The sequence below is a fragment of the Puntigrus tetrazona genome, chromosome 20 (genome assembly GCF_018831695.1).
Source record: "Puntigrus tetrazona isolate hp1 chromosome 20, ASM1883169v1, whole genome shotgun sequence".
Taxonomy (NCBI): Eukaryota; Metazoa; Chordata; class Actinopteri; order Cypriniformes; family Cyprinidae; genus Puntigrus; species Puntigrus tetrazona.
In genome coordinates, this window is record NC_056718.1 from 5,636,458 (window position 1) to 5,644,254 (window position 7,797).

Below are 7,797 nucleotides of genomic sequence, written 5' to 3' on the forward strand. Positions count from 1 at the left end.
AAAAAAAAAAAAAAAAAAAAAAAAAAAAAAAAAAAAAAAAAAAAAAAAAAAAAAAAAAATCACACACATGGTACCCAATAGCCCTTGAGACATAGTTGGAGGCTTGTTAGATAGATAGAATAGATTCATAAATTTTATACATTTCTGTTTTCAGTACAGTTCTTTTTAACTTTCCATTGAAAAAACAAACAAAAAAAACAATACCAGGCAGTATAACAGTTTTAACTGTGACTACAAGAAAATGCTACATGAGCACCAAATCAGAATATTAGAATGATTTCTGAAGAAACACAGAAATAAACAGCATTTTAAAATATATTTTAAAAGAAAGGTTATTTTATATTGTAATTTTCACAAAATGACTGTTTTTGCTGTTTGTCAAATTAATGAGGGCTAACACAAAAAATGCACTCAATACATTTAAACAAAAAGAAAGATTTACCATAAAATCTGAATAATTCAGTCCTTAGTTAACATGATAGTATAATCACAAAAAAATAACGCAATCTCTATTTGACATGTACAGCTTAAATATCTAGAAAGAGCACTATAAAAGAGGAATTATGTGTAAGTGTACGTTTAGATGAGTGTGCGTGTGTGTGTGTGTGTGTGTGTGTGTGGGGGTCTGTCTGTTTAAATCTGCGCCAAAGAGTGGCCTGCTATTTTAACATGATTGATTGCACTCTGGAACTCTGGATAAGATAAAAACAATGCAAGGAAACAGCGAGAGGAACAAATGGAAAAAGATATCCCCCCCTCTCTTCTTTCTCTCGTCTTTCTCACCCCATCCCCACCTCCACCCCACAGGATGCAGATAACCGCGCCTCCAGTAACCATAGAGATACTTTAAGCAAAATGCATCACTTCCTCTCACTATACAATTACAGCCAACCACAGCACACCTCCTGTTAATAACAGATCATTCAGAGAATTCAATTTTTTAGTACAGTGCTGCTGCTTCTGACTAATTAACAAATATAATCACGCAACTGTGATTCATTTATATTCATTCATTAGAAAACGTCTATAAAATATGGAAGGTCTTATTGAAGTGGTCGATATGAAGCTCTTTTGCTGAGCTAAAGCTTTTTTTGTTAACCAGCTTTGACTGTGTACACGAAAGATAAATAGCTCAATTTAGGCACACGCACACCTCCAGCTCAGCTCTACCCATAATGCCCTGCTTTATCTAGCAGCTGCCTGTGAGGCAGACCAGTGTCCATGTGCCGAGACTCTTAAGAGCTCAACATACCATTTGCACATCAATAAACCTAAATGACATTGTTTCTTGCAAGTCCTCTAAACAATCGTGACAAAGAGAAGCACAAATGAGATTTGATAATTAATATTCAAGAGTCAAGGGGCCCTAGGGGGACAGATTTTAAGAGAAAAAAAATAGAAGAAATATTTTAAAACACACACTATTAAGGATGAATGTATGCACAATAACCTGAAAAAAGCTGATGTGTCAGGAAAGAGAGACAAAAATAAAAAAAACCCTGTATATTCCTGTTCACTCAAAGTTTGTGTTGTAAAACAGTTCATATTTTAAAGGGGTGATGAACTCAGGTATCAAAAGTTTCCTAGGATCTTTTGACAAGAGGTCGCTATTAACATTTTGTTCATTTAAAAAATGTTAGTCTAAAAACACCTTATCTGCCAAAATGACAGCTTGTTGAAGGTACCACTCTATGATGTAACAGTGTGACTAAACACCGCCTTTCGCAGAAGATCAACTCCTGCTTTTACATCAATGCCCGTTCAGCCCCGCCCACGGATTTGCACATGTAGTAGCAAAAGCAGGGGCCTGTACAACGATGGTGGCTGAACAAACTCAGGGTTACAGGATTAGCTTTGAGTTGACAAAACCAACCCAGTCCAGTCTGGCTGGTTATTAACTTTATCTGTCAACTGTCAAAAATATTTAACGATTGAACAGTATGAAGAATTTAAACATTTACACAGCAGGATAAAACTTAAAGAAAACATCTTACCATATAAATGCAAGTAAAAGTTGTAAAGTTAGTTTATAATATTTATAGACATGTATGTACAGATGTGTATGTAGTCATTTTTGCAGCTATTGATTCTAAAACCTAATTTATATTGCATATGTTCTATGCGCTTATATTAATTTAAATAAAAGGTTAATATTACTATTAAACCAAGCTGGCATGTGTAATGGAATAATGGTAAAATAACTGTTATAAAATAATTAAAATAAAAATGTTATAAAATAAAAAATAATCATTAAAAATGTTTTAGCATGTGTTGGCTTTATTGTACAGAGATGCGTCACTTTGAAGCTCATTGGTCAAATTTTGGTGAGTTCTCTAAAAAAACAAAAAAAACAAACAAACATGGACGTAGTGTCCACGACATCACCCATAGATTTTTGAAGAGCATTTTTGAAGCTCAAAGTGGGTGGAACCAGTCGTCGCCATCTTATATAACCTGTTCAAAAGCAGGTTAGCCGTCGAGTATAAGTTACAATAGCGATGAACGCCAATAAAATCCAAGCCACTTTCATGTTACCTAAAAAAACAGGATTGGTGCAAACTTAACTAAACATTACCCAGCTAGCCATCTAACCTAGCCCCCGGTCGAAGCAGAAACCAAACAATAAACTTTATCTGATTAACTTTTATTATTAATTATTATTAAATACTTTATTAATCCTTCACAGGAAATTATATTGTTAGAGCAGCAACCAAAACTCATTCAATGCACACAGACATATCTTAGTACATACACACAAAAACAATTGCACATTAACCACTAAAAATACATTATAATTACTGCACAATAAAAAAGCCTGATAGAAGCAGGCCGGTATGATTTACAATGCTGTTTAGTCTTTCATATTGGAGGGCTCAATCTGCCACTAAATGTTCTCTGCCCTAAACCTAACTAAAGCATGGAATGAGTGTTATCCTTCTGTTGATGAACTTCTAATGAAGTTCCAAATCAAGTCAGTAAGAACACTGTACTTTGTTCACTTCTTTTTACTGCACATTTGTCTACGGATTTTTAAAAGACTCAAAATAAGAGAAAATTCTGTCTTGACTAATGGATCCAATTGTAATCTTCCTCCAAGCCTATTTAAACAGAGCAGTCTAATGAGGGGGGGCATAGCATATTATTTCTAAATTATGATGCTTTTGGTGTAAAACTCTTGACAGCATCATAAGAGGACATCACAGAACAGTACAAAAAGTAAATAAAGACAGTTCTAGACCCCTTTAAATATCAGTCATTTACTGAAAACAGAAGCGTCACGTTTTTTACTTCTGTGGATAGTCAAGCCCCGGCCTTTGATTTGATTGCCAAGCTTGACATCAACACATTCTTTACTAACTCATACCCACAAAGTCCCCCTCATATCTACGCAGTATGCACTAGCTATTTACTCGTTCACACGCCTTGAAGCCATTTTCTACAAATGATTCTTATATCCACACACTAAGCTGTCATCTGTATTTTATGTCAGATGTCTTGTGCTTCTTAATGTTAAATGGACTACTAGATATTTAGCACAGAAAGTGATATATCATTAAACATTAGCAGATTGTGAAACGGCTGGATTGTGAAACAGTATGTGAAACACAGGTGTGTGCACGATGTACGAGGCTGAATTATTGGAATGTGCATCTGTTAGTAACTATCAAGCACTATAGAACTGACTTTAGCTTGAGGTGATTCATTTCAATTTAGCCTTTCTGTGTGTGTGCGTGTGTGTGTGTGTGAGTATGTGAGTGAGAGAAAGAGAGAGAGACAGAGAATCCCAGCTCTGCTGTTTCAGAGGCTTACATCAGCCAGTTGGAACAGAAAGAGAACAAGCAGAACTTTCCCCACAACTGTATGACTTTTCTGCTTCTTTTCACTTCTACTCCTCTCTGGGTCTGGGAGAGTTCATTTCATATACACAAGCTCCAACATAACCCCTCTCAGTCTCAATCTCACTCTTTCTCTCTGTCAGTAATAAAAGACTGTGTGTGTGTGTGTGTGTGTGTGTGTGTGTGTGTTTTTCAGGGTGGGCGCAAGTATGGAATGGACCCTCTCAATCCAGAGGTAGATTCACAGGGTAAATATAGCTCATGTCTTCATAAAACAGGAACTAAGAATGCGTAGTTCAGCCTGGTCAGGGTGTGTGTGTGATGGGTGTGTTCTTCACAGTGGACTCGCCAGAGGTTCTCTGCCTCTATTCTTAGAACAATCACTCTGCCTCTACTCAGACGCCTTCACACACACACACACACACACACACACACACAGAACAATGATACTCACACAATTACACACAGAACCGGCAAAGAATAGGCTAAACTTAGCATTTGCACTTTTAAGAAAAGAAATTTCAATCTCAATGAACGTATTAGTCTGTGCAGCTCTGTGACAAAAGATAACCCACGACGGTTGATGATCTGACAGAAATGTAGATTTCAGGGAATTGATTCTGAGTGATGACTTTGTGCTCACAGTAGGTCTGGAGTTAAAGAGTTAAGTGTTAATTAGGCATTCAGCCTTATTTTTTTAATAATCATAATAATCAACATATTTAAAATATTTAAATCAATAGATTTATATTCATCCATTTTTCTTTTGGATTCATAATTCCATGTTTTTTGGCATTGTAGTTCTTTCCTGTCATCAGAGCTGTTCTGTACAGTCTTGTATCTTTTAATCTGAATTTCAAACATTTTCTGTGCTTTAAATCAAAGTTTATAATGTTGTGATTAATCTCATAGCTGGCTGGTTTGGTTGCCGGTTTATAGCTGTTTCAAAGACTTTTTCTAATTATTTAATTGAAGAAATACTTCCAGAACAAAGAACGCTAAAAAACATGGATGGGAACTCTTGTATTGCTGCTAGGTTTTGGTTTAATTAGGATGCTGTTTTAAGGGAGCTGCATATGCAGTAGACCGTAGGGCTGCTCACTTGGGTCTGGATCAGTTAATGTGTGAAGTTAATTTGGCAAGCAGCAAAAATGCTAATCGTGAGCTAAGACAGAGCTGATATTTGGCAAACAATGCTTTAGATATGTATAGAACATATCAAAACTTAAACGCAGACTAAAATACAGCAGCTAGAACAAGCTGTGAAAAGTAATTACTACAACGAAAAAGCTAATTAGAGTCAATATTTGGAATAACATGGCACAAGTTCGCGTTGATGAACACATTTTCTGTTTTTTTTTATCCCATCGTTCTCACTCACAGAGAGAGAGAGAGAGCGAGAGAGAGAGAAAGAGAGAGAAAGAGAGAGAGAGAGAGCTGTAGGCCTGGAAAATGCATTTGAAACAGGGACAAAATGGCTGCTGTTTCTATCTAGGTTGATGAGGGGAGATAAAGTCATAACAACCTCTGTATATTTGTGTTTATTCTATCGTCACCCTCGCCTAACTGACACCGCTGTGGTGGTGAAAGTCAACCTCTTTTCCTCTTTTCGTTCCCTCCCCCTCTTTTGGTCGTCTTCCTCCAAAAATTATCGACACAGCAAAATCAGAGTGCATTTGTGGCCAATTCCCGTGTGAACTTTTAGTTTTTAAAGCACATTTGTCCACACATTTGTCTGTGTCTAAAATGGAAAAGTGATCAATGAAAACATCAATAACATGTTGTCGATAATTAGCGTAGCTGTCTCGTGTGCTTTTTTTTTTGCTGTAGTACACAACAGAAGAAAACTAGCAAAAAAACATGCTGTGTCATCGCATCATTCTAGCTTGATCAGAGCGAAAAAACCCCAGTTGATTCAAGACCTTCACCACAGAACTTAAAAACATACACGCCTAGTAGAAATAACCAATCTAAAAAAAAAAAACAGGAACTGTTGAGAACTTCCATATTGCAGGGAAATATTAACATTAAATATTTGAACAGCATCTTGTTACTGCAGGATCAAATCTCTCTTCATGAACAAACTATCAATATCTTCCAATGCTAAAATACGATAAAAAAACACGCGAATATGAATTTTTATTTAAAATGTGGCTCGGTTTTAACAATGAGACACATTTAAATAAAAGTCACACTAGTAGATTAAATAATCAGTCTTTAAAGCTACACCAGAGGTTTCTGCCAGTAAATGAATACAGCTCATTTACTCTAAAGTGGAAGTTATTTAAAAATAAAACTGACACCGGTATTATGCATTTACATAATAGTCTTGTACAAAATATCTTGCTCAAAGCTATAAAGCCTTTCATGTGACTGTCCAAAACCACTTGCAAATGTTTCAACTATTTTAACTTACAATCTATTCGAACCACTTTACACAGAGTTTGACTCACATAATGCTGAAGTGAGATGTTCTTCAATGCTGCAATTTTCCTCCATTGAAACGTGAACTGTTCAACAAACTCTAGAACTTTCTCCTCAAACCCCCCTGGAGCTTTACCTTATTAAAGATCATTAATCTGACCGTGTGTGTGTGTGTGTGTGTGTGTGTGTGTGTTTGCAGTTAATCCGTCCACTTTGCACATACCAGAGACCTCCAACCCTTTCTAACTTCACGGTCAAGGTAACCAGGTCAAAAATAATATTTAAGTAATACATTTTAGCAAATTATACAAAATTTTGTGATGTAGACGTTATTGCCTGTAATTTCAAAACACTCTGGATCATCTGGATGGTTTTGAATTAGTTACAGGACTTACAGTCTGCACGTTGCTCTTCTTTTTAGTGTGTACTGAATCAAATCTGTGTACCTTTGTCAAAAGAATTAAACCTGAACTTTAAAAATAGGGTTTCCAAGAGAATATAAATAAAGTATATTTTAGAAAATCCAAAACGAAAAAGCACAAATTTGAAAAGCTAGCATTCAACAGTTTGGGGTGCTTAATTTTTTTTTCTTTTATTCTCCAAGGATGCTTTAAATTGTTCGCAAGTGAGAGTAAAGACATTACCAGTGTTATAAAGTTTTCATATAAATGCTGTTTAGACTTCCTACTGAAAGAAAAAGTTTACTACATTAGGTATATTACTTTATTTTAAATTATGAGATGTACTGAAATATAACTCTCTCTCTCTTCTGAATTTCTTTTAAGTTAAGCTATTTAAAAAAATTACTTGTACTGTATTTTATTAAATAAATGCAGCTATAAAAAAAAATTGTACCAATCCCCAAACTTATTAAGAGCAGTGTATATACAGACTACTGTGACTGAAACGGATATAAACTCTCGCAAAACTGATTAGAAAATTTCGCACGAGGGTTATAGTGTTAAGTTGACCTTTATCAGCACCTCACTTCTCGCCTGCACACTCCCTCTGACCTGAACCTACAGAGGTCACAAAACTCCCACTCAGTACACTGAGAGAAACTGATGACGGGAGATAAATGCATATGTGCGAGTGCATGCGTGTGAAGGAAATGAGAGAGAGGAGTGTGCTGGTTATAAAAGAGGCCATTTTAGTGCATTAGCTGTGATACACAGCTGCATTTTGGGCAACAGAAATCTGCCGAGGAAAAGGGGCCCGTACTGACTACACAAAGCTGTGTGTGTGAGAGCGTATGTGCGTGCACGCCGGCAGTTCTGTGAAACTCCAAATAAGGTACTGCACGGCAGCGTCAAGCCTAGCTGGACCCGAACAGGAAACGTTCAAACAGGAAGTGATGTAAGCACAGTGAAACACAGAAACCTTGAGTCATTTTTCAGAAAGAGACTCTTGGACTTGGAGTCTACAAAAAGGTTCTGACTCATTTTACAGGCCAATATGATTCCATAAGTAGAGCCAAACCTCTATAAATGTATCCAATGTAGCCAGTGACAAGAAAAACCCCATCTACTTATACTAG

The 7,797-nt window shown here is 36.2% G+C and overlaps 1 protein-coding gene across 1 annotated transcript in view; it reads right to left on the bottom strand.

The window, feature by feature from the left end:
* LOC122324749 (radixin-like) overlaps positions 1-7,797 on the bottom strand; it is a 22,708-nt gene that overhangs the window by 12,258 nt on the left and 2,653 nt on the right. The window lies entirely within an intron of this gene.